Raw genomic sequence first — 26,796 nt, 5'->3', positions numbered from 1 at the left:
CACAACACAAATTTCTTCTTCAAATATTAACTGAACTCTTACTTGAATGTTGCTTTTGAATCTGCCTAAGATAGAACATTCTCCAGTCTAACAACTCAATGCGCACGGTAAGTATAGTTCACTATTTCCTGCACCCAGAAAGCCATTGTGGAAGGAAGCTTAGAAAGACCAGAGGTCCAGAGACTCTAAAAGTATTCAGCATCTTGCACCACCACGCAAAGCAGGAGTTTTATTGTGTAGAACTTCCCGCACAGACAGCTGACACGCCAACTCAGTAACCATATTCAAGTCCACAATGGATAAAACTTTTGAACAACTGGGTCAGAATCAGGTTTATTATCACTGACATATGTCATTGAATTTTTTTTTGTTATACTGAAGTACAGTGCAATACACACAAATACAATAAATTACAATAAGAAATATATATAAAGATTAAATAAGCAGAGCAAAAGTAGTGAGGTAGTGTTCATGGGTTCACTTTCTGTACAGAAATCTGATGGTGGAGGGGAAGAAGCTGTTCCTAAAATGTTGAGTGTGTGTCTTCAGGCTCCTGTGCTTCCTCCTCCCTGATGGTAGTAATGAGAAGAGGGCATGTCCCGGGTGGTGAGGGCCCTTAATGATAGATGTTGCCCTTTCTAAGGCATCCTCGAGGAAGATGTCCTCAGTGGTGGGGGGTGAGTGCCCTTGATGGGGCTGGGTGGGTATTATCAACTTCTTTGTGAGAATGCTGAGACCAGATCAAACCACAATCTCGAGTGATTGATCAAGCACATGGGGCAGAATGACTCAAAACTGCTCTTATTTCTTATGAAGTCAAACTTGATTAGGTGTCACAGTGAAATGCAGAGCCCTGGAGGTCACCTCATTATAATGAGGGTGTTGAAACTTTAGAGAGGGTGCAGAGGAAATTTACTAAGATGCTGCTTCACGAGGTTCCTGATGAAGAGTCTCATCGACTGTTTATTCCCCTCCATTGATGCTGCCTGACCTGCTGAGTTCCTCCAGCATTCTGAGGTTCACAAGGACACTGCTGGATTATTGAACATGTTTTCTATGGAAACGTTGAGCTAGGGCTCTTCACTTTGGACCGAAGGAGGACGAGAGGTGATGTGATAAGAGTGGACTGCCAGTGCCTTTTTGCCCAGGGCAGAAATGGCAAATACGAGAGGGCATAATTTTAAGTTGACTGGAGAGAAGGATGTCAAAAGTAATTTTTTTTTACACAGAGTGATGGGTGCATGAAATGTGCTGCTACGAGTTTGTGGGAGAGGCAGATAAATTCAAGACATTTTAGAGACTCTTAGATAAGCACACGGATGATCAAAAACTGGAGGGCTATGTGGGAGAGGGGCTAGGTTAACCTTGGAGTAGGGTGACAGGTTGGTACAACATTGTGGGCTGAAGGGCCTATACTGTGTACTGTTCCATTTTCTATGTTTCAGAAGAAGACAACGGCCAGAAATATAACATGGATGTGAGCAACTTCTCCCTTAGTGGAAACGTTACACTGCCCATTAGAAGACAAGCTATTAATCTGACATCGCTTTGCCACACAATCTCTTCACTCTTGTCAGACAATCGATAGGCAAGGGCACTTTTAGAACTATCTTAGACCGCACTTAGCTGCTCTCATTACATGGTCTCCCTGCAGTTCAAGTGTCCAGTGCATACGATCCCATTATTGATTTACCTAAAAGCTGAACCTCTTGTAGGCTGACTACCAGACCTCATCCTCATTCCCGAAAGCAGAAGCCTTTCCCATCCGCTCCTTGAGGGAGTTTAGGAGACATTTTGCATTGAAATACCATTCATGGATATGCAGGCATTGTGTTCACTGGATACAGGCTGCCAGTCTCGTGGTCTCATCACCATCAAATGCTTGTGTGCAAGAGCTCGCTCTGTGTAAATCAGAACAATACAGCACAGTACAGGCCATTCAGCCCACAATATTCTGTCAACCTTTTAACCTACTCTAAGATCAATCTAATCCTTCCCTCCTGTATACTGTACTGTGCAAAAGTCTTAGACACGCATATTTAGCTAGGATGCCTAAGACTTTTACACAATACTCTGTAGTAATTTTATTCATTACACTGTACTGCTGCTGCAAAGTTAAACACAAATTACAAAACATATCTGAGTGATGATAAGCCTGAGTCAGAAATGGGTCTCTATCGTGGACTGAGAGTGGGAAGGGGTTAGGGGGAGGGGAGGGAGCAGGAAGCACCAGAGAAAAATTCTACAATGATCAACTGTTTGGAATCTAACAACCTGACTTGGTGTCTCAGGGCCAGGTGTGTCTGCACCCCTGCCCCATTACTCCTTCTCTACCACTTGTCCCACACCCTTCCCGCAGCACTCCACCCTCACCATTCCCAACATCCTTTGCTCCCGCCACATTTAAAAACTCGCTCTCCGCTCCAAATACAGTAACTTGCAAAAATCTTAAACACGTTTAAGACCATAAGGCATAGTAGTTACGCCCATTGAGTCTACTCTGCCATTCCATCATGGCTGACCCCGTTCAAGCCCATACATCTGCCTTCTTGCCATATCCCTTGTTGCCCTGACTGGTCAGGAAACTACCTACTTCTGCCTTAAATATACCCATGGACCTGATCTCCACTGCAGTCTATGGCAGAGCATTCCACAGATTTATATATAGACTAGCTGTATATAGGCACCCTATAGACCTCTGCACAGAACTGTAGCTCTCCATATTTCTGTCATCCATGTGTCTTTCTAAGAGTTTCTTAAATCTCCCTAATGCATTTGCCTCTACCACCACCCTTGACAGCACATTTCACACACCCACCACTCTTTGTGTAAAGACTTTACATCTGACATTCCCCCATACATTTTCATCCAAAGTAGCATAAAATTATGCCCCCTCATGTTAAATTTCTTTTGAGATGGTATTTGTTTCTCCTGGCATCTATACTTTTTTTGCTTGCTTTTCCTCCAGGTTTGACTTCGGCTAATTTTATCTACTCTTGTGAGGGACTCACAAAGACGGAGAATGTTTAAGAAGAAGGAAAAGGCAAGGGATTTGACAGCAAGGAGACTTGAAAGAAGTCATAAATTTAGTCGGCTCCATCTTGGGTACTAGCCTACAAAGTACCCAGGACATCTTCAAGGAGCGGTGTCTATTATTAAGGACCTCCAGCATCCAGGGCATGCCATTTTCTCACTGTTACCATCAGGTAGGAGGTACAGAAGCCTGAAGGCACACACTCAGTGATTCAGGAACAGCTTCTTCACCTCTGCTATCTGATTCCTAAATGGACAGTGAACCCGTGAACACAACCTCACTTTTTAAATATATTATTTCTATTTTTGCACGATTTTTAATCTATACAATGTACATATTCTGTAATCAGTTTATTTATTATTGTTTTCCTTCCTCTTATACTATATTATGCATTGCATTGAACTGCTGCTGCTATGTTAACAAATTTCACGACACATGCCGGTGATAATAAGCCTGATTCTGATTCTGGTAGAGAAAGGGGTGATATACAGAGGTGCAGCATTAGACAATGGCCAGATGCTTTCGTTGAGGGGATGTCTGCTTCTGGAGCCTGTGTCTGACAGGAAAGAAATAACTTTCTGATCAGATTTATTTATACACTCAGTGGCCAATTTATTAGGTACACTGGTTAATACAAATATCCAATCAGCCAAACGTGTGGCAGCAACTCACCGTATGAAAGCATGCAGACGTGACATGATGTTGCTCAGGCCAAACATCAGAATGGGGAAGAAATGTGATCTAAGTGACTTTGACCGTGGAATGATTGTTGGTGCCAGACAGGGTGGTTTGAGTTTCTCAGAAATTGCTGATCTCTTGGGATTTAGAGAATGTTCTCTAGAGTTTTCAGAAAATGGTGTGAAAAGCAAAAAAAGACACCCAATGAGCAGCAGTTCTGGGGACAAAAACACCTTATTAATGAGAGAAATCAGAGGAGATCAGCCAGACTGGTTCAAGTTGACAGGAAGACGACAACAATTCAAACGACCACACATTACTGCAGAAGGCTGAGTGCCTCCCCCCTGCTCTACTCACTCTGTACTTCAGACCCTAAGGCACAGCTGCGATGCCATATTCACTTTGCCAGTGACACCACTGTCACTGGTCAGATCAAGGGCGGTGACAGATCAGCATACAGGAAGGTGATTGGAAATCTGGCTGAGTGGTACCACAACAACAACCTCTCACTCAACATTAGCAAGACTAAGGCTACGACTAGTGATTTTAGGAGGAGGAAAACGAAGGACCAAGAGACAGTCCTTTTTGGAGGATCAGAGATGGAGAGGGTCAGCAACTTTAAATCCCTCGTTGTTACCATTTCAGAGGATCTGTCCTGGGCCCAGCATGTAAGTGCCGTTATGAAGAAAACATGGCAGCACCTCTACCTTCTAAGAAGTTTGCGATGATTTGACATTTTATCTAAAACATTGACAAACTTCCATAGATGATGAAGAGTACATTGACTTTTGCATCACGGCTTGTCATTGGAAACACCAAAGCCCTTGTCCAGAAAAGCCTACAAAAAGTAGTGCATAGAGCCTAGTCCAGCACTGGTAAATCCCTCCCAACCATGGAGAACAGCTACATGCACCACTGTTGCAGGAAAGCAGCATCCATCATCAGGGACCCCCACCACGCAGAACATGCTCTCTTCTCACTGCTGCCATTTGGGAGAGGGTAAAGAACCTCAGGGCCCACACCACTAGGTTACGCCTCAACCATGAGGCTCACAAACCAGAGGGGATCACTTCACTCACCCATCATTGAAGTGGACTCACTTTCAAGGACTCTTTATCCTATGTTCTTGATATTTATTGCTTATTTAATTCTTCATTATAATTTTTTATCCCTTTCTTTTTCTATTTGTAGTTTGTTGTCTTTTGCACATTGGTTGTCTCTCCATCCTGTTGGGTGCCATCTTTCACTGATTCTATTTTCTTTCTTGTATTTACTGTGTATGCCACAAGAAAGAGAATCTCAGGGTTGTATTTGGTGACATATATGTACTTTGATAATAAATTTACTTTGAAAGAATACATAACACGTTGAACCTTGAAATGGATGGCCCACACTGGGTTCCATTTCTGTACCTGATAAAGTGTCTGCTGAGTGAACGTGGATCTGCTTAGCTGCTTAATTTGTTCATCTACAGAAAGGCAAAGTGGATTGGGTTCTCTTAGCAGTCACATTCCCAAAATGGATAAAGGCTGTCAGTTCCAAATAGTTCTTCCCCCTCCCTTTCTAGTCCTGCTGAAGGGCCTCAGCCTAAACATCGACCGTTTATTCCCCTCCACAGATGTTGCCCGCCCTGCTGAGTTCCTCCAACTCTTTCTGTGTGTTGCTCCAGAGAGGTATCCAACTGGATGAAAATCATGATGTTCATGGACAGAGTGGACCACCCGCTGTTGGGTCAGAGTGCAAAGAGATGGGGAAGAGGGACAAGTGGACACAACTTCCTCAGTCTGAGCAACCAAAGAGCGAAGTGTCAGGATCAGCAGGCGGCCATTTGGGGCTGAAATTAGGAGGCCTTCCCTGATTTTAAATCATCGTAGTTCACTACCCAAGTGAGATGTTGTAGTTTTGACTGTATGTTTTTTCAAGTCAGTGTTGGCTGAAGTTTTAGACAAGAAATTGAGAGAGGTGGGGATCAAAGTACATTTAATATTAAAGTATATATACCACAGACAATCTTGAGATTCAGATGACTCAGAAGTACAGGAAAAGCTCCAAGGGCCTAATCTTGCTTCCATTCCTTTTCCATTCAGGCAAAACAGTTGCAAATGACTCACCTTCAGAACATTTTAGCTTTAAAGCAAAAATATAAATCCCTACTGCGACCAGCTACCCAAATGAAGCAAGTTTTCTTCAAGCCGTTTTGAAATAACACCAATTCATCTGCACACATTCAAAACAGTTTAGTAGAGTATCAGTATAGAGAGATGACAAAGAGGCCAACAAATTTTGGTGTCCTTCAGCGGTATAACACTGACACTCGAGACGCTAATAGCCTTTACTCTAATGTACATTAAAGCAGTCCCCACCTCAGAAGGAACAGAAACCCTATTCTCCAGGGAGCTGGCAAGCACAAAGACACTCTGCAGGCCAGCAAAGAGTCTTCATTCATGTTCTGATACAGGCAGGATCACTTCTCTTTCTCTCTCTCTCTCTCTCACACACCCCCTCACTCCACAACAGCACCGAGAGGTAGGCAAGGGAAGGAACACAGCTGGGCAAAAAACAGTGAGGGTGCGAGAGACAGAGAGAATGAGAGAGAGGGAGAGAAAGGGATAGAGAGAGAAGAAAGAGAGAGGAGAGAGAGAGAGAAAAGGAGAGCGAGAAAGGGAGAGAGGAGAGAGAGAGAAAGGGACAGAGAGATAGAGTGAGAGAAAGAGAGTAAGTAAGAGAGAGTGTGAGAAAGAGAGAAGGGGAGAGGGAGAGGGGGAGAAAGGAGAGGGGAAAAGGGGGAGAGGGAGGGAGCGAGAGATAGAGACAGATAGATAGGAAGGCTAGTGCTCACAATATCCCATATATATGTTCTGATCAACAACATAGAAATATCCCTCAGCATCACATGCTTGCTTTTGTATTTCAGTCCTCTCAAAATGAATGTTAACATTACAAAGGACCTGCAGCTGGAGTGACTCTCAAATTAAAGTGTACTGTCTGTACGCTTCAGCTGAAGCAAGGTATATTGAAAAAACATCTACTGTATAAGGAGACAAGGCTCAAATTGCAGCTTTTCTAAGTGTTCAACTAGGCGAAGAATGACAGACTGGCATAAATTTGCACTGTGGAGAGCATTCTGACTGGCTGCATCACACACTGGTACGGCGGCTCCAATGCACACGATTGCAGAGGGTTGTAGACTACATCATGGGCACAAGCTCCCCACCACCTAAGTCACCTTCAAAAAGTAGTGCCAAAAGAAGCGGGCACCCACCTCTATGGACCCCTACAATCTGGGAAATGCCCTCTTCTCATTACCGCCTTTCAGGAGAAGGTGCAGGAACCTAAAGAACCACACTCAATATTTCAGGAAGAATTTCTGCTCCACCACCAGGTTCTACAAATATGATCTCAGTATTCTTTTCTATTGTCATTTACAGCAATGTTATATCTATCCACTGTACTGCTGCCACAAAATTTCACGTCATTTAAGTTGGTGATAATGAATCTGTGATTCTGCTGCCTTGTGCTGTGCAGGCTGGGAGGACAGTTCCCCAGTGTAATGCTCCCTGTCCAAGCAATCAGTTGATGCCAATTACTTGGACAGCAGCAGAACCGCTCAGTGATGGAGCCCAAGGCAAAGCCCTGATGGATCTAGTTAATGAGACTGAATTCAACTACTGTGCCCAAATGGCATTGACTAGGTCAGGGCTGTCAGAGTGCCTTTGGTCTAGTATAGCAATGAAATGAGGCCAGAGATGTTTGCAGAGGGCTTGGGGAGGCAAGGTGCCAGCTTAGGTGGCTCTTACAGTCGTGCGTCTCAGCACAACCAAGAAATCGGAGAGGCACAGATCCCACAATGAATGGCTGGATGCACCTGTTACGTTACAGTCAACATCACCAGAGCCAAGAACTGATCAGAGTGTGACTATACTGCTGAATGGACCTGAATAGAAAGCTTATGAAAGCTGACAACAACCACACACAACATGCTGGAGGACCTCAGCAGGCCAGGCAGCATCTATGGAAAAGAGGACAGTCAACATTTTAGGCTGAAACCCTTCATCAGGACTGGAGAAAAATCAATGAGTAAATTTAAAAGGTGGATGGAGGGGAGGGAGTAACACAAGGTGATGGTTTCCCCATTTCCTTTTCCCTCTCTCACCTTATCTCCTTACCTGCCCTCTGGTGCTCCTCCTTCCTTTTTTCTTTCCTCCATGGCTTCCATCCTCTCCTATTAGATTCCCACTTCTCCAGCCCTGTATCTCTTTCACCAATCAACTTCCCAGCTGCCCCTCCCCCTCCCAGTTTCAACCATCAGCTTGTGTTTCGCTCTTCGCTCCCCTAACCTTTTAAATCTACTCTTCATCTTTTCTCCCCCCAGTCCTGCTGAAGGGTCTCAGCCCAAAATGTCAACTGTGCTCTCTTCCATAGATGCTGCCTGGCCTGCAAGGTGTTCCTCCAGCATTGTGTGTGTGTTGCTCAGATTTTCTCGTTTGTGAAAGCCTGGACCAAAATGCACAAGACCAGAAGCCCATTATTTTTGGCCACTTCCAAAGAATGATCATGACTCCACCACCTGAAGTGGAACAGAGCCCAATCTCACAGGAGCCTCACAAAGTTTATTTTTAATTTGACAGATTGTTGTCCTTTGCACGTTGGTTGTCTTGTAAGTCCTTATTCTTTTTCCCGTAAATTCTATTGTATCTTTTTTTGTAAATGTCTGCAAGAAAATAAATCCCTGATAGGATACGATGACACATGCATACGTTAATAATAAATTTACTTTGAACTTTAACTTGAAGTCTCGCCAGTTTTCAGAGATATATGACTAAAAACAATCCTGTCTGGATGGATCACAGCTCGGTACAGCAACCACTCTGCCTGAGATCACAACTAGTCATAGAGCGTTATGGGCACAGCCCAGTGAAGCATGAAAACCAGCCGACCCCAATCACTGACTGTACATTTCCCTCCATGAGTTCCTCCAGATGTTTTGTGTGCATTACTCTGGACGATATCTATAGGTTGTGCTGGCTGTTAACACAAACAACACTTTTCACTATGTTTCCATATATGTATGATACATTAAAAAAATTTTGAAAATTTAGTAATGAGTAGTTTGGAAATCTGAAAAATTAATCTAAAATGCCATGCGACATCAGGTGACATACAGTACAGTGCAAAAGTCTTCGGCACAGATATATATAGCTCGGGTCTCTAAGACTTTTGCACAGTACTGTAGTAATTTTATGTATTACACTGTACTGCTGATGCAAAAACCACATATTTTGTGACACACGTGAGCAGTTCTGATATGGGTCTCTATCGTTGACTGAGAGTGGGAAGGGGCCAGGGAGAGGGGGATAATTGTTGGGAAAGGGGGAAGGGAGAGGGGAGAGAGCAGAAATCACCGGAGGCACATTCTGTATTGATCAATAAACCAACTGTTCAGAATCAACTGACCTTGCCTGGTGTCTCAGCACTGGGTACATCTGTACCCGTACCACCTCCTCCTTGTCCCTGGCACTCCTTCTTTGCCACCTGCCTCACACCCCTCCCACAGTGCTCCACCCTCACCATTCCCAATATCCTTTGCTCCCACCAGATTTACAAACTTGCTCTCTGCTCCATGTTGACAAATACAATGCTGGGCAAAAGTGTTCGGAACCCTCACTATATACATGTGACTGAGACTTTTGCACATCACTGTAAAGCACTGGTCTATTTAACAAAGTGCTTTACATCTCTCAAAATTCAAAGTTCAAAGTACATGTATTATCAAAGTACACATACATTAAACAACCTTGATATCTGTCTCCTTACTGGCAGCCACAAAACAAAGAATCCATAAAAAAAACTGTGAACACCCAATGTGCAGAGGGAAAGAAAATAAACCGTGCAAACAATAAAAGTGAGCAAATAGCACTTAGAACAAAAGTGAGCCCACAGACATGAAACCCGGAGCTGCCAGAGCAGGCCCACAGCCTCAACCTCAGTTCAACACAGAGCCAAGCAAACATCGTGGATCCCACAGACGTGAAACCCAGAGCTGCCAGAGCAGGCCGTGGCCTCAACCTCACCAGTGCCGGATGTCCTTCAGGGAAGGTTACCTGCTCAGAGTGGCTCCAGGCCCATCGGTTTGATTTACTCTGACCTGCCTGCTCGGTCACACAAGGGCCATTAGGGATGGAAGATCAATGCAGTGTTTGTCAGTGGCATCAGCTTTCCAGGAACAAATAAATAAAATCAGGGAGTGAATGAGAAATGGGCGGAGAAGAGGAGTGAATATTACTCTCAAATTATTCCCCGTCAATAATGAAAAGTAGAAGCGTGTCTTCGGGCTGATTTGCTCTGTGCATCAAACTGTCAAACAGACTGTCGATAAATCGCATCTAAACTTAAAGATTATCTATTACAAATAGACACTTAAAAATTAGGCTGCAATTCTATTATAAACACAAGGGATCTGCAGATGCTATAAATTCAGCCTCTATGGAAGGAAATAAATTTTGGGCCAAGACCGTTCATCTGGACTGTACTCCTGCTTTTCACAGCTGCCCTGTGAAGGAGGCATCAGAGGCACAGCATGGTACAACAAACGGTGCACATGATTGCCTTGAACACAAGAGATTCTGTAGATACTGGAAATCCAGAGAAACACACACTAAATACTGGAGGAACTTAGCAGGTCGGGCAGCATCTATGGAGAAGAATAAAGTGTCAACGTTTCATCAAGATCTGATGAAGGGTCTCAGCTTGAAACTTCAGCTCTTTATTCCTCTCCATAGATGCTGTCTGATTTTCTGAGTACTCCAACATTTTGTGTCAGCTACTCTGTTAAATTTGTCCCCTTTAATGTGAATTATTTGTGATTTATTTACTTGTGATGAATAAGTTACTGAGATAATTGTATCTTAATCATTGAATAAACACCAAAAAAAAGTGTTGCTTCGAGTGTGTATAATAATGGAGTCACCTCCAAAATCACAGAGTTTTAGGGTAAAATAGATCTATCATTTTTAATAATTCCAGGTGTTACCCCTCCTGGCTTGTTGACACAGCGAACATGTCAGTTCAACAGAGAGGCATGTTCCAGCAGATTCCATCGCAGGTGTCCCACCATGATTCAATGTACGACTGATCTGTCTGAATGCAGCATCAGGAAGCTGCGTTCTGTACCGTTCTGCCAAGCAGTGTGGGCATTGGAGTGTGTGGCAACAATTGCAGGCTGCCACCAGCACATTCTCGGGTGTGTTTATTGTTAGTACAAGTAAAATATTTCAATGTATGTTTCAATATACACATGATAAATAAACTTAAAACTTGAATCAACACCTCCACTCACTAAGCCGCCCCACCACCACTACTTTATTATTTCCTGTCAGTATCACCTTATGTACGGACACTCCTGTGCTTAGTGTCACTTTCCAATCTATGCATATCAGCTATCTTATGTATTTGTATTTATTGTGGTTTTTATTGTTGTTATTGCATCCAATCCAGAGTAACAATTATTGTGTTCTCCTTTATACTTGTGTACTGGAAATGATGTTAAACCAATCTCGAATCTTGAGACATGTCACTAGGAGCCAAGTTGTCTACATATGACCAATACAGTGCAGGACCTAGTGAGGACTAAATACAGAATTCAAACCATGAATCAGAATTAAATTATTCAACGAGGGTATTTCATTTTCCATGATTTACTGCTCCCTTCAAATGTCCTCCGCTGGGAAAGGAAAATCATAACTGTAGATTTAGCAATGCATTTGACGCCCATCAGTAATAAAGAAAATTATTTCTCCTGATATAACGCCCTCACTTCACCCACAGCAGTGTCTTGCTAATTTACACAAATGGCCCTATTAAATCAGCAAGTGAGTACCAGAGGCAACAGGGAATCATTTTCTTTTGAGGTCTGAAAGGAATGTGGTAAAGCAGACTGCCCCAGGGATCGCAATCATTGGAAGGTTGGTGCATCACAGAAGGTCACTCTGCCATTGGGGGTAGAAAAGTAATGAACATATAGTTCATGAGAAAAATGTGGTCTCTTTCTGCCCATGTAGAAGTCTTCTTCTTCTTCAGCCCATCACTCCTACTGGGGCGTAGGCCGCTGAAAGCAGCTCACCAGAGTCCTCTGTTCTGGGCTAGTCTTTCAAGTTGTCCCCAGGTGTAGCCCATCTTCAAACATCCTTTCTCGCCCAGGGATGAGGTCTTTGGAGCTTCTGTTGGTGTTTTTGGAGATCATGGTTTTAGGGAGATGGGATTGCAAGCCCCATACTCAACCCGCCTCCTTTTGCAGCCGAGCTTGGAACATAATTGGACATATTGACAAACCTCAAATACGCAGTCCATCAGTTTCTTATCCCTCAGTATTCAACAGAAGTTCAATCAGGGATGGTGCTCTCCAAGAGGTTCCATGACTGGTTTAGATCGGATACAGGAGAGTGCAGTAGAAACCCTCTTTAAGCCTCTTCAACTCTAGAGAAGCATCACGGATCACCCTTATTCCCTATATACACTGACGTGTTTTAGGAACTTGCCATGGTGTGTTGGTCAGGGTGTGACATGCAACAAAAAACAACTTTCAACAATTATAAAGAATAATGAATTATATAAAGTTCTAAGGATAGATATGAGATAAAATCTGTATAAATACATAAATACCAGCATAATTTACAATGTAAACACTGTTATAAAAAGTGGTTTAAAGTGTTTAGAGTGCAAGTGCAGTCAGTAACTCCAGAACAGAAACAGGCCTTTCCACCCATCTAGTCTATGCCATACTATTAATCTGCCTAGTCCCATGGACGTACAAACAGATAATAGCACTCCATACCCCTCCCATCCATGTACCTGTTCAAACTTCTCTGAAATGTTGAACTCGAACATGCATCCACTACTTCTGCTGGCAGCTCGTTCCATACTCTCCCCACCCTCAAGTTCAGTTGACCTTTCACCCTCTACCTCAGTGAAAGAAGCCTGCTTCCATTTACCATATCTGTACCCTTCATAACTGCGTACACCTCCATCAAATCTCTGCCCATTTTGATAGGTCAGCATGCTCTCCATGGTACCGCACTGCTGTTGAAATTCATACCATATCCCCTCAAAATCGTAATGAAACATTAGCCACTGGCTTGACTGATTTGTAATTGTAGCAAAATGCTGGGCGTTCAATCAATCTGATATTACTTGGGATTCCAATCATATTATTGGCTGCTGAGACAGAGCACTCAACATTAATTTGTGTAGCTGACTAAACCTGTCACCAGGATCCATTTACACTCCAACTGTTTTGCATGCTTCCCATGCTACAGCTTATCAAAAATGTTATGCTGCCCATTACTGGGTTCTGAAAGCTAACAGGAGAGACCACTGAATATCTCCGGCCTGACCTGTCACATGATGAGCACTTTTTGGCCCCACATCCCTTGATACTTCGGCTTAACAAAAATTCCATTGATCTGAGATTTAAAGTTAACAATTGGCCCAGTATCAACTGCAATTTTTAGAACCAGTTCAAATTACTTTTATCCAAAGGAGTAATCTGCTTTTCGACTTCACTATTTATTGTCCAGACTGAAATCAAGATGGTCAAATCAAATTTAAGCAGAACATTCACAAGATTGTTCATCGATCTTTGGATTCAGATTCAAATTTACTTATCACATGTACTCCAAACCATACGGTGAAATGGAGTGTTTGTGTTAATGACCAACATATCTCAGGATGTGCTGGGGGCAGCCTGCAAAAGTCGCCACACATCTCAGCACCAACACAGCATGCCCACAATGCTTGGCAGAACAACACAGAACACAACAACAGCAAAACAAGCCCCGTTGCCAACACACACAGACCCCAGGACAGGCCTTCTGCAGCCTCCAGCAGACCTGCAGGCTGTCTTGCAGGACAGGCTGTCTTCACCACGCACGTACAGAGTTCTCTAACCCCAGGACAGGCTGTCTTCACCACGCACGTACAGAGTTCTCTAACCCCAGGACAGGCTGTCTTCACCACGCACGTACAGAGTTCTCTAACCCCAGGACAGGCTGTCTTCACCACGCACGTAGAGTTCTCTAACCCCAGGACAGGCTGTCTTCAGTCTCCAATGGACTTGCGAGTCCCAAGGAAAACTCACTGTTACTGCAGGGAACTGTAAACTAGACCATTAGACCATAAGATATAGGAGCAGGATTAGGCTCCTTGGCCCATCAAGACTGCTCCACCATTCCAACATGGCTGATCCATTTTCCCTCTCAGCCCCAATCTCCTGCCTTCTCCCCATATCCCTTCAAGCCCTGACCAATCAAGAATCTATCAAAGTCTGCCTTAAATATACTTAAAGACTTGGCCTCCACAACCGCATGTGGCATCTGTGGAATCTGCAACAACACACAAGACGAAGGATCTCGACCTGAAACGTTGATCATTCATTTCTCTACCCGAATTCCTCCAACATCCTGTTAGGTTACAGAGAATGTGCAAACTCCAACAGACAGCACCTGAGTTCAGAATTAAACCCCGGTCACTGGAGCAGCTGGGAGTTGGCATGGTAGCACAGTGGTTGGTGTGATGCCAGCAACAGGGGTTCAAATCCAACATTCTCTGTAAGAAGTCTGTACGTTGTCCCTCTAACTTCTCTGCTTTCCTCCCACAAAGATGTACGGGTTAGGCTGAGTAAGTTATGAGCATGCTTTGTTAGCACTGGAAGCATGGTGACACTTGTGGGCTGCCCCCTGCACATCTGGGTGCCACAACAGCACAGCAGCTAGCTCAACGCTATTACAGATTGGGGTATTAGAAATTCCGAGTTCAATTCCAGCCTCCTTTATAAGGAGATTCAGTATGTCTTCTGCATGGAATGTGTGGATTTCCCCTGGGCGTTCCAGTTTCTTCCCACAGTCCAAAGACATACCAGGTAATGTGAACTGTCCTGTGATAAGGTTAGGGTTAAATCAGGTTGTCGGGGTAGGTGGGGTAGCACAGATTGAAGGGCCTGTGCAGTGCTGTATCTCTAAATAAATAGATAAGTAAATAAATAATCAAGGAACAGATAAATAGAAACAGTGTGAGCTGTTGACACAAATTACACATTTCATTGTAGATTTTCTACTACATATAACAAATGAAACTAATCCTTAATCTTTACTCTCTCAACTGGACGATTGTGCTCTAAAGAAGCAATAGTCAACAAGAGTCAGAACAACTGAGGCTCCCTGTCCTCCAGGGATGAAGGGAACAACCCAGCCTCTATCTGTAACCCTCATCACCTCATGCTCCACCAGTCCAGCAAACCACATCACACATCGATGGGCACACTATTCAGCCAGTTCATTATTTGAAAGCAAATCTCTTAGGGTTGCCCTGAACTCCGAAAAATATATCCTATGCACACACACTCAACATTAGCTGCAAAAATAGAGTGTGGAGTTCAAAAACATCAACTCTTTTCAATCACTGCACAGGTGATGGCAGACTGCCCACCTCCTCCCTGGGGGCACTGTGATCTCCAACCGGTGTGCTGTAGCATCTTTTTTTGATATAAACTTCTCTTGCAAGCTATCGTCATGGCAACAGAGCTTTCTCATAATTCAGAGTTAATCAGAAGCCTGCTATTAAACCCAGTAAATCCTGAAGCAGATAAAGGATATGGAGATTGAGAAACAGAAATAACTAGATATGACCATAAGAAATAAGAGCAGAAGTCGATCATTCAGCCCATCGAGTCTGCTCTGCCATTCCTTCACGGCGGATTTATTATCCCTCTCAACCCTATTCTCCGGCTTTCTCCCTGTAACCTTTGACACTCTTATTAGTCAAAAACATATTAACATCTGCTTTATACAGACCCAATGTCAACCTCCACCGCCGCCTGTGGCGGTGAATTCCCCCTTATCTGTTCTAATGGGACGTACTTGTATTCTAAGGTTGTGCCCTCTGGTCCTAGAGTCACCCCCTATTGGAAACACCCTTTTTATGTCCAATCTACCTCGGGTTTTCAATATTTGATAGGTTTTAATGAGATCCTCCCTCATTCTTCTAAACTCCAGCGAATACAGGACCAGAGGAGGGAAGATAAGGTGATAACTTAATTAATCCTGCAAATCACCAGTGTAGATCTGTAGTAGAATCTGGTGAGAGTTTTAGGATTCTGAAAAAAAATGAAATGGAGTTTGTGTAATTAGTAAAGATACATGACTAATGTGGAAAACAAGTGGATATTGAAGCAACACACACAGCAGGAATGCAGCAGGCCAGGCAGCATCTATAAGAAGAAGCACTGTCAACGTTTCGGGCCGAGACCCTTCGTCAGGACTAACTGAAAGGAAAGATAGTAAGAGATTTGAAAATAGGAGGGGGAAATCAGAAATGATAGGAGAAAACAGGAGGGGGGTGGGGGTGAAGCTAAGAGCTGGAAAAGTGATTGGTAGCCTCCAACCTGATGGCATGAACATTTATTTCTCTAACTCCCCTTCTTACCCCATCCCTAATTTATTTTTACCCCCTTCCTTTTGTTTTCTCTCTGTCCATCACTCTTTGCCTGTTCTCCATCTCCCTCTGGTGCTCTCCTCCCTTTCTTTCTCCCTAGGCCTCCCGTCCCATGATCCTTTCCCATCCTTTTTGCCAATCACCTTTGCAGCTCTTAGCTTCACTCCTCCCCTTCCCATCTTCTCCTATCATTTCAGATTTCCCCTCCCCCTTTCAAATCTCTTACTATCTTTTCTTTCAGTTAGTCCCGACGAAGGGTCTCGGCTCGAAAAGTCGACAGCGTTTCTCCCTATAGATGCTGCCTGGCCTGCTGCGTTCCACCAGCATTTTGCGTGTGTTGCTTGAATTTCCAGCATCTGCAGATAGCCTCGTGTTTGCGTTTTTAAGTGGATATTGAACCTCTATTTCCCCACCCTTCTCTCTCTATCTGTTCATCCCTAACACACCCCTCCTACTTATTCCCTTCCCCACCTCGTTAATCCCATCCTCCACCTTCCTCTATCATATCCCACCATCTTCAGCCTTTTGTCACTTTCACTGATCATCTCCGGGCTCATTCCCTCACTCACCAGCCTATCATGTCCCTTAGCTGGATCCACCCATCACCTACCACCAGTCTCCAGCCCACCGTCTACCCCACTGTTAGAAGATAGTTAGTTTCCTGGTATGATAAAATGGACTCTTAATCTCACAATCTACCTTGTTATGATCTTGCACCTTACTGTCTGCTGGCACGGCACTTTCTCTGTAGCTGGTACACTTTATTTTGCATTCTATTATTGCTTTACCTTGTTCTACCTCACTGCACCGTATCCTGTATGAACAGTAAGCGAGACAGGTTTTTCACTGGTACACGTAATGCGTGTAGTAGAGGTTTATTACTGCCACAAGGAGTGCAAAGAAGTGAGCTAATGTTCACGGACCGTTCAGAACTCTGATGGTGGAGAGGATGGCGCATGTCTTCAGGCTCCTGTACCTCCTCTCTGATGGTAGTAACGAGAAGAGAGCATGCCCTGGGTGGTGAGGGTCCTTCATGATGGAATCTGCCTCCCTGAGTCATCACCTTTTGAAGATGTCCTCAGTGGTGGGGGGGCTGGAACTCAAGATGGAGCTGGCTGTGTTTATAACTTCCTGCAGCTTTTTCCAGTCTTGTGTATTGGACAAATGGAGAGGGTGGTGGGGAAGTAGAAGCTTAATGTCTGCTTGTCTTCCACAGGGATGTTGCTCCAGTCTTCCATCTTTACTAATTACACATATCTCGTTTAATTCTCCCCATAATCCCAGAACTCCCACCAGACTCTACTACCACTTGTCTACACACCACTGGTGACTTCTAGGACTGATCAAACTATCTCTCCACCTCTGCACCTGTACTCACAGGAGTTTAGAAGAGTGATGAAAGTCTCACTGAAACCTACTGAACATTGAAAGGCAAACAAAAGAGGATCTGCAGATGCTGGAAATCAAAGTAAAGCACACAAACTGCTGGAGGAACTCAGCAGGCCAGGCAGCATCTATAGAAAGGAGTGAACAGTCAACGTTCTGGGCCGAGACCCTTCATCAGGACTAGTGAAGGGTGTCAACCCGAAACCTCGACTGTTTACCTTTTTCTTTAAATGCATTGAAAAGTCTAGATAGGCAGAACATGGGAAGGATGTTTCCAATAGTGAGAGAGTCAATGACCAAGGGGCAAAGCCTCACTTCTCTATAAGTCTATATCCCTTCAGAACATCCTCATCACACCAGACAATGATGCTCAGCTGTTGAAGGGCACTCTTCTTGGGATAGAACTCCAACATGTCTATCGAAAGTGGATTTTCATTCTCTTTATTGCTGCTGAGGTTGGGAGTATTGCAACATTTCCAACATAAACAGTGATGCATAATCAATCATTTTGAGCTTACTTGTGGACAGACATTAATAATAATTTGTACAAATCAGATTCCAGCTTCTATAACCATCGGGTCATGGTTTATGAAAGGATTTTGAAAGGATTGAATTTTGCAATTTCATCCACATAATGAGGGCCACTGGCTTAGGGAGAGTAAATAACTCAAATTCTATTTTTATTACAGGAGGTGGGCCTGATGATCAGCATTTTGAAGATCACATTCCACACCAAGGCATTTTTCTGCATCAGCTGCCTTCACGTTGCTAATTGCCATGAGAATGTTTTGTTTCTGGAGCTAATGATTGGGCCAGTTGAGAGGTGAAAATGATTTCATTACCATAACTTTTCAAAATTCATGCTTCTGCTGGTGTTTTGACAATAAAGCACTAACATGCACTTTTAATGCACCTTTCAAATCCCAAGTGATTTTGAAGATGATCCAGTATCCTACAGCAGAGAGCAGGAAACTGTCTGCTCCCGAAACTGCTGCAACACCACACAGTCAACACTCACAATGCACACAAAATGCTGGAGGAACCAGGCAGCATCTATGGAGAAGAGTTAACAGTCAATGCTTAGTGTTTTGTTCGCAGTTTGAGGAGATATGGTGTGTTAACAAAAAGAGTGTTGTAAATTTATGGATATACGTTGGACAACATCCTGAATGGCTGCACAGCCACCTGGTTTGGAGGGGTCACTGCACAGGATCGGAAAAAGCTGCAGAGGTCTGTAGTCTCAAAAAGTTCCATTACAGGCAGAACCCTCCCCACCATCAAGGAGATCTTCAAGAAGCTGAGCCTCTAGAAGGTGAAATCCATCATTCAGAATCCTCACCGTCTGGGACCTGCGTTCTTCTCATTACTACCACCAGGGAGGAAGAAAAAAAGGCTGAAAACTAACACCCAATCATTTAGAAATAGCTTCTACACTTCCATCGCCATGTTTTTGAATGGTCCATCAACTCATGAACAGCACCTCATAGTTCCTCCATTTCTTGTATTATTTATTTATTGCTGTAATTTATAGCTTTTAAAAAATATTTCCAATGTACTACAATCACAAAACAACACATTTCACATCGTAAAGTACTGTGCAAAAGTCTTAGGCATCCTAGACAAACCCTCAAACCTTTGAGTTCCTGCATTCTGTGTGTGCTGCTATTATAAAAAGTTGCTTAAAGAATTTACTGTGCTGGGGGGGGGGGGGTTCTAAAGAGAATGGTTAATCAAATTAACTGCCTGGGTAAAGGAAACACTTAAAATGGCTTGAAGTTTATAGTAACCCTATGGTCAGAGACAGTGGTTGAGGCGGGTTCATTATAAATACTTGGGCATATAAATGGGCAGGAAGGGTTCAGAGGGACATGGACCAAATAATGATTAGTTTAAGTGGGAATCTGTGTGAGAATGGACCAGTTGGGCCAAATGGCCTGATTGGGTGCTGCATGATGCTATGACTTATGATTTAATGGATGCATAATCCATTAAGCCAGAGTAAGCTTTTAAAAAATGTGTGATGAAGAGTACAGCTTTATTTTGTTTATTGTGGAGAGATGGCGTGGGAAAAGAGGATTTATTACCCATGGAGAAGAGGGCTGGCTCCCTTCCAGTCCATTAGTTTATGTAGAGCAGGAGGGCCGTACAGCGATTCGCTGCTACGTTTCTCTCAGTGAAGCCCTTCAGCCACACTATGCCTGATACATGGTGGTATGTTACCAAGGCCCAGCAAATTTCTACAGATATACCATGGAGAGTGGTTGCATCACTGTCTGGTATGGAAAGGCCAATGCACAGGATCAGAAAGAGCTGCAGAGGGATGTAAACTCAGCCAATTCCTTCATGAAAACCAGCATCGAGGACGTTTTCAAAAGACAGTGCGCCAGGAAGGCGGCATCCATCACGAGGACATTCATCATCCAAGGCATGCCTTCTTCTCACTATACCATCGGGAGTTGCAGGAGTCTGAAGGCACACACTCAACAGTTTAAGAGCAACTTCTTCCCCTCTGCCATCATATTTCTGAACTGACAATGAACCCATGATCACTATCTCACTACCTTTCCTTTCCTTTTGCTTAATCTCTGCCTTTTGAACACAAGCACATGCAACTGACACTATTTTAAAACTGTTCGCTCTAACCATGGCCACACAAGTTCACATATGTAATAGTTAGAAATTATTCAACAACAGTCTCCTGTCCCTACTAAGCACACTACAGTGGATTCAGGTTAATTGGGCCATTGTTTAATCAGGGAAGCCACTTATTTGGGACAGCTCTTAAAGAACAAAAATGAATCATGAAAATAGCCAATATTCCCTTTGTTTATTTGGGACACTATGTGCTTAATTGGGACGGGAGACTTGGCTTATTTAAATTTGTTTTTGACATCACTGTCATTGGCTGAATCAAAGGCGGAGATGAATCGCCTTTGGAGGGATACTGAAAATCTAATCTGAGTGGTGCCACAAGAACAACTTCTCACTCAATGTGAGCAAGACAAAGGAGCTGATATTAACTTCAGGAGGAGGAAACTGGAGATCCAAGAGCCAGTCCTCATTGGGGAATCAGAGGTGGAGAATTCAGAAACTTTAAATTCTTTGGTGTTATCATTTCAGAAGACCTGTCCTGAGCCCAGTATGTTAGTGCAATTACAAAGAAAACACAGCAGCACCTCTACCGTCTGAAAAGATTGTGATGATTTGGCAGCAAGACATCTAGAACTTTAACAAACTATTATAGATATGTGATAAAGGGTGTACTGACAGGTTGCATTGCAGCCTGATATGGAAACACTAATGCCCTTGAAAGGAAAGTCCTTTAAAAAGTATTGGACGCAGCCCAGTCCTTTACAGGTACAGTCCTCCCCACCGTGGAGCACATCTACACAGTGTGTTATCACCAGAAAGCAGCATCCTTCATCAAGGAACCCTATCACCCAGGCCATGTTCTCTTCTCCCTGCTGCCATCAGGAAGAGGGTACAGGAGCCTCAGGGCCCATACCACAAGGCTCAGGTACAGTTACTACCCCTCAATAATCAGCCTCTTGAATCAGTGTGGATAACTTCAATCGACTTCACTCACTCCGTCACTGAACTGTTTCGAAAGCCTATTGGCTCACTTTCAAGGACTCTTCTGATCACGGTCTCTATAGTTATTGCATATTTATGTAATACTATTATTTCTTTTTTTTCCCTTTTATATTTGCACAGCTTGTTGCCTTTTGCACATCAGCTCTTTGTCCATCCTGTTGGGTACGGTCTTCCATTGAATCTATTATCTTTCTTGAATTTACCCTACAGAAGAAAACAAAATTCAGGGCTGAATACAGTGGAGGCTATACCTTGTTACACAATATTAAACAACTAGGATGCCAAAGACTTTTTCAGAGTACTGTACGTACTTGATGATAAATTCACTTTGAACTTTGAACATTAATATACCACTAATCTGCAGGCCATTATATTCAGGAACCTAGGCTATAATATTTTTTGGTAACTGTGCTGTCATAATTACATGTGCTATATGTGCTGTGTGGCTGTGGGTACTACCGTGTATTGCACCTGGGCGCTGGAGGAATATGCTTTCACTTGGCTATGGTTGAAAGACAAACTTGAACATGAATCAAAAGAACACAGCAGTGTACACATGATCAATTCCTCCATCGATAACTAATACACAGATTTATAGTACTTTTTATAGATTTATAGTAGCATTGGTAGTGTTCTAGTTTTTTCTGTATTTCATTTAAATACAGTGCGCTACTCAGTTAAATGAAAGTCGGTGTTTTTCATACCTTTTAACGGAAAAAACTGAGACACCTCCTTCTGCCTTATTGGGGAGAGAGAGAGCATGTGGTATGTCAAATGCCAGATGTAGTATAATAAATAATACCCTGAGTTAATGCTCGTTTATCTTTATTGCGGATTTCCTTTACTGTAAGTAAGGCGTCAATTCCAAGGTTACCATTACTGATGTGTGATTATTCCACATTTATTTAAATACTGGAATTAAAATCTCCTGCTTCCATGGTGGGATTTGAACTCCCATCTTCAGAGAAGTGCTCAGGGTCCTTCACTTCACATTCAGGATTTTGGCCAAGCTTATGGCCATTTGCTCCAAGCTCTCTGCGTGGCGCCAGGAACGTGAGACCATTCCACAGAGGCTTGCAGAGACAGAGTGCAGGAACGGGTTCAGTCAGAAAGCTCTTTCGAAAAGCCAGCTGAGACGGGACTGGACAGTCTGGATTCCGAAGGCAGCTCTGTGAGAAGCATTGATAATGACAACGTAAGTGTTCCAGGTGTCAGTGTGAAAGATCAGCAATAGGATCTGGTGATACATATAACGTGCAATTGATTATTACCAAATCGTGGTGAACAGTGCGGTGATTTACAGCTTCACTTTCCTACACTCAACTCTGTAAATAATCAGCCTTGACAATCAAGTGTCGAAAACAGAAGTCTGCTGCACCTTGTTTTAAACTCTGTTTCCAACTCAGCACACATTCAATGCAGTGTGCGTAATACGATCCATAATTCACACTTAAAGGTTACATTATTCACCATTGGAAAGCAGCTTTGCCACGTAGTAAAATCTTCTCAACGTCCCAGAGCTACACCCTCTCACAATGAAAATGCCACATTTAACAATCTAATTGGAATGTTAACCCCGCTTAACAATAATTAGATTTAAAATGTGTCCCCTCCTCTCCGATTGCCTATAAAATTACCCAATCACAACTGCTTCATGTCACCTTGGCCACAATGACATCATCGCCACAACAGGATAACCAAGCTGATTAAAAGCAGAGAATCACAGGGTGCCAGTTGTCTGCCCTGGTCCCACACACTCTTCCCACAAAATCTTCAGGCAAGACCCGGGCATATACTTGTACATGCTGAGGAATGCTCGGTACTACAGATGCTGAAGCTCTGTGGGGAAGGACAACAGGCTGGGCTCCTTCTATCCCACACATGGAGTGGCTGAGTCAGGTCGAACCGTGACATGTTCCATCACTGCAGGGTGCCAGCACTGGCAATGGTTTTACAAAAATAACAACACTACTGACATGAACTTGGCTGATAGAAAAATGGAGGGCTATGTAAGAGGGAAGGGTTACTTTGGTCTTAGAGTAGGTTAAAAGTTCACCTTAACTTCCTGGGCTGAAGGGCTGGTACTGTTCCATGTTCTATTGTAATGCCTGTACTGTTTTGTGCACTTTATGCAGTCCTGGGTAGGTCTGTAGTCTAGTGTAGTTTTTTTTTCTGTGCTGTTTTCACATAGTTCAGCGTAGTTTTTGTACTGTTTCTTGTAGCACCATGGCCCTGAAAAACATTGTCTCATTTTCACTATGTATTGTACCAACAGTTATGGTTGAAATGACAATAAAAGTGACTTGACTTGACTTGATGAATTTCATAACCATTTAGGTAAATGTTTCTCACTGCAAATAAATTTTGACTAATAAATTTATTGTGAATAAAGTGTCACCAAAAACTTTGACAAACTTGCATAGATACACAGAGGAGAGCATCCTGACTAGCTGCATCACGGCTTGGTGTGGAAACACCAGTGCCCAGGAATGGAGAGGTCTACAGAAAGTGGTGGGTGCAGCCCAGTCCATCACTGGCAGAACCCTCCGCACCATTGAGCATACTTGCAAGGAATACTGTCTCAAGAAAGCAGCACCCATCATCAAAGAACCCCCCCACCGTCCAGGTCATACCGATTTCTCACTACTACCATCAGGCAGGAGATACAGAAGAGATAGTTCTTACACCACCAGGCTCAGGAACCCTTCATGCATCAGGCTGCTGAACCAGTGTGGAAAACTTCACTCACCACAATGAGCCTTAGGTCCCACACCACCAGGCTCAGGAACAGTTATTACCTTCAAGCATCAGGCTGCTGAACCAGTGGTTCACTCACCACAACTCTGAACTGATTCTACAACCTACAGGCTCACTTTCAAGAACTCTATACACTCATCAAGTCAAGTCACTTTTCATTGTCATTTCGACCATAACTGCTGGTACAGTACATAGTGAAAATGAGACAACATTTTTCAGGACCATGGTATTACATGACACAGTACAAAAACTAGACTGAACTACGTAAAAAACACAGGAAAAAAACTAGACTACAGACCTACCCACTACTGCATAAAGTGCACAAGACAGTGCAGGCATTACAATAAATAATATAACAAGACAATAGGGCAGTCAGGTGTCAGTCCAGGCTCTGGGTATTGAGGAGTCTGATAGCTTGGGGGAAGAAACTGTTACATAGTCTGGTCGTGAGAGCCTGAATGCCTTGGTGCCTTTTCCCAGACGGCAGGAGAGAGAAGAGTTTGTATGAGGGGTGCGTGGAGTCCTTCATAATGCTGTTTGCCTTGCGGATGCAGCGTGTAGTGTAAATGTCCGTAATGGCGGGAAGAGACCTCATGTTCTCAGTATTATTTTTTATTTACATAATTTGTCTTCTTTTGCACAATGCTTGTCTGTCAGCCTTTGTGTGTAGATGTTCAATGAATCTATTGTAATCCCTTACTCTACAGTGAGCGCATGGGCAGAACACAACAGCGGCAAAGCAAAGCAACAACAAAACACGGCTGTTTCTCGTGCTATCTCAACCCCTCGTGGTTCTGCTGATGGCCAATGTCTTCATCAACCACAACCCAAAAAAAGAATGAAGAAATGACAATCAGTCGACAACAGATCTCCTTCCTCAAGGCAATGGCCAAATCAAACTGCTTCAAACTTGGGAGACTGTCTTTAAAATATCGTTGAACCATCGTTTTCCACAGCTTTGTTTTAACTAGAGTTAGCCAGCATTTCTCAAGCTCAGTACTAATGTTACCTGAAGGCAAATTCACCTGACCAATAGGATCACAGAGTACAGCCCTCCATGATGGTTGCATCTTGACTACCTCTGAACTTTCTTCTTTTTTTAGCAAGTTTACTTTCTAAGCGAGCTTGGCTATTCCCAGCATAAACTGAGCCCTAAGTTCCACCAGCAATGACTCAGCAGAGCAGAGAACTCTCCCTTCACTGGGTGCCCTCGGGTTGAGGACACTCCTTCTGCAGTGAGGATGGAAGCTGCCTCTGTGGAATTTCCTTGAACCTGGGCTGACTGTTACAAGACAGCCACCACATGGGCTTTAAGGTTCAAGAGACCCAACTGAGTGTGGGTTCAACACCACACCACTCAAACCTCTATAGACACACGTGCATGTATCCTCTTGGTGTACACACGCTCACCCTTAAAACAAAAGGAAGGCAGGAGAGGGAAAATAGATCAGCCATGATGAAGTGGCAGAACATACTCGATGGACCAAATGGCCTAACGCTGCTCCTGTATCTTAAGATCTAAAACCTGGTCTCCACTGTATATTGTTTTGGAATAAACAAACCCTATCAAAATATATCTATTACTAAATGGACCAATTGTACCTTTATTACTAAACGGGAAATGTGCGCTGAGGGATTTTTAATCTACGTGCACGGACAAGTAGAAATTTAATCCACATTCATGAGTAAATTACAGTGAAAAAGCATGTCATTACTTACGGGAATGTTATCTCCAATAACTTCCTCTTTCAGTCCAAAACCCTGGAACCAAGAAAAACAAGGGTTTAACACGGGAATGAGGAACGGCTCTTGGAGAGATTTTTAGTTACCGCAAACTTTAACCACACTTCAGAAGGCCTGAGAAGCTGCAGCTTCCTGAAGTGAACCTATCTCACCCAATTAGCCCTGGCAAAGCGTCTTCGACCTGAAAGGTGAACTCTGTTTCACTTTCCTGACACGCTGAGTGATTTCTGCAGTGTTTCAGCTTTCCAGCATCAGCAAGTATGTTAGGATTTGAACCAAGTACGGAAGTCACATCAACGTCTTTTTTTTTCCGACCTGCTGCTTGGCAGATTTTGACCAAGTCTGTCCTCTAGAATCCAGGTATTCAGTATTTATTTATTTATGTATTTTTGTTATTATTAGTTTCTTTTTTGCATTTGCACAATTTGCCTTCTTTTGCACATTGATTGTCAGTCTTTGTGTGTGGTTTTTCATTAATTCTGTTGTATTTCTTTGTTCTAAAATGAATGTAAGAAAACAAATCTCAGGGCAGTATATGGTGACATATATGTACTTTGATAATATACTTATTTGTACTTTTCATGATGAACTTTTGAACTTTTCATCTTTGATTCTAATAACCATGATTTCCTCAGTGTCCAAACATATCCCCATCCAGGTCACCACTCGCTTCCCCAACTCCCTCTCTGGGACTCCAGACCACAGTGTAATGTGGTTGATACTTACGTCTTCTGAAATGGCCCAAAGTGTTAATCAATTTGGGACAATTAGGTGCAGACAAGATTTACCAGGATGCTGCCTGGATTAGAGAACATTATTTATAAGGATACATTGAGTGAGTTAGGGGTTTTCACTTTGGAGCAAAGGAGAAGAGGTGTGATTGAGATTTGATTGAGATGTACAAGATGATGAGAGGCATGGATCGAGTGATTAGCCAGAGGCTGTGGCTAATATCAGGGGGCATAATTTTAAGGTGATTGGAGGGAAGTAAAGGGGGGGGGGAGAGATAAGCTTTTTTACACAGAATGGTGGGTGCATGGAATGCCCTGTCAGGGGTGGTGGTAGAGGCAGATACATTGGGAACATTTAAGAGATAGGCACATGGATGACAGGAAAATGGA

At 43.3% G+C, this 26,796-nt stretch overlaps 1 protein-coding gene across 2 annotated transcripts in view; it reads right to left on the bottom strand.

Annotated features, from left to right (window-relative positions):
* The window catches only part of ndst2a (N-deacetylase/N-sulfotransferase (heparan glucosaminyl) 2a), a 501,430-nt gene that overhangs the window by 270,022 nt on the left and 204,612 nt on the right, over positions 1–26,796 (bottom strand). For both annotated transcript variants that reach the window (XM_059946764.1, XM_059946765.1), the window contains exon 3: positions 25,652–25,693. The gene's annotated coding sequence lies outside the window, so the exon portion shown is untranslated. The remainder of the gene's footprint in view (positions 1–25,651; positions 25,694–26,796) is intronic.

Source organism: Hypanus sabinus, chromosome 21, assembly GCF_030144855.1.
Source record: "Hypanus sabinus isolate sHypSab1 chromosome 21, sHypSab1.hap1, whole genome shotgun sequence".
NCBI classification, from domain to species: Eukaryota; Metazoa; Chordata; class Chondrichthyes; order Myliobatiformes; family Dasyatidae; genus Hypanus; species Hypanus sabinus.
Note: the sequence above shows the minus strand (reverse complement) of the source record. Positions and strands in the feature narration are given on the sequence as shown.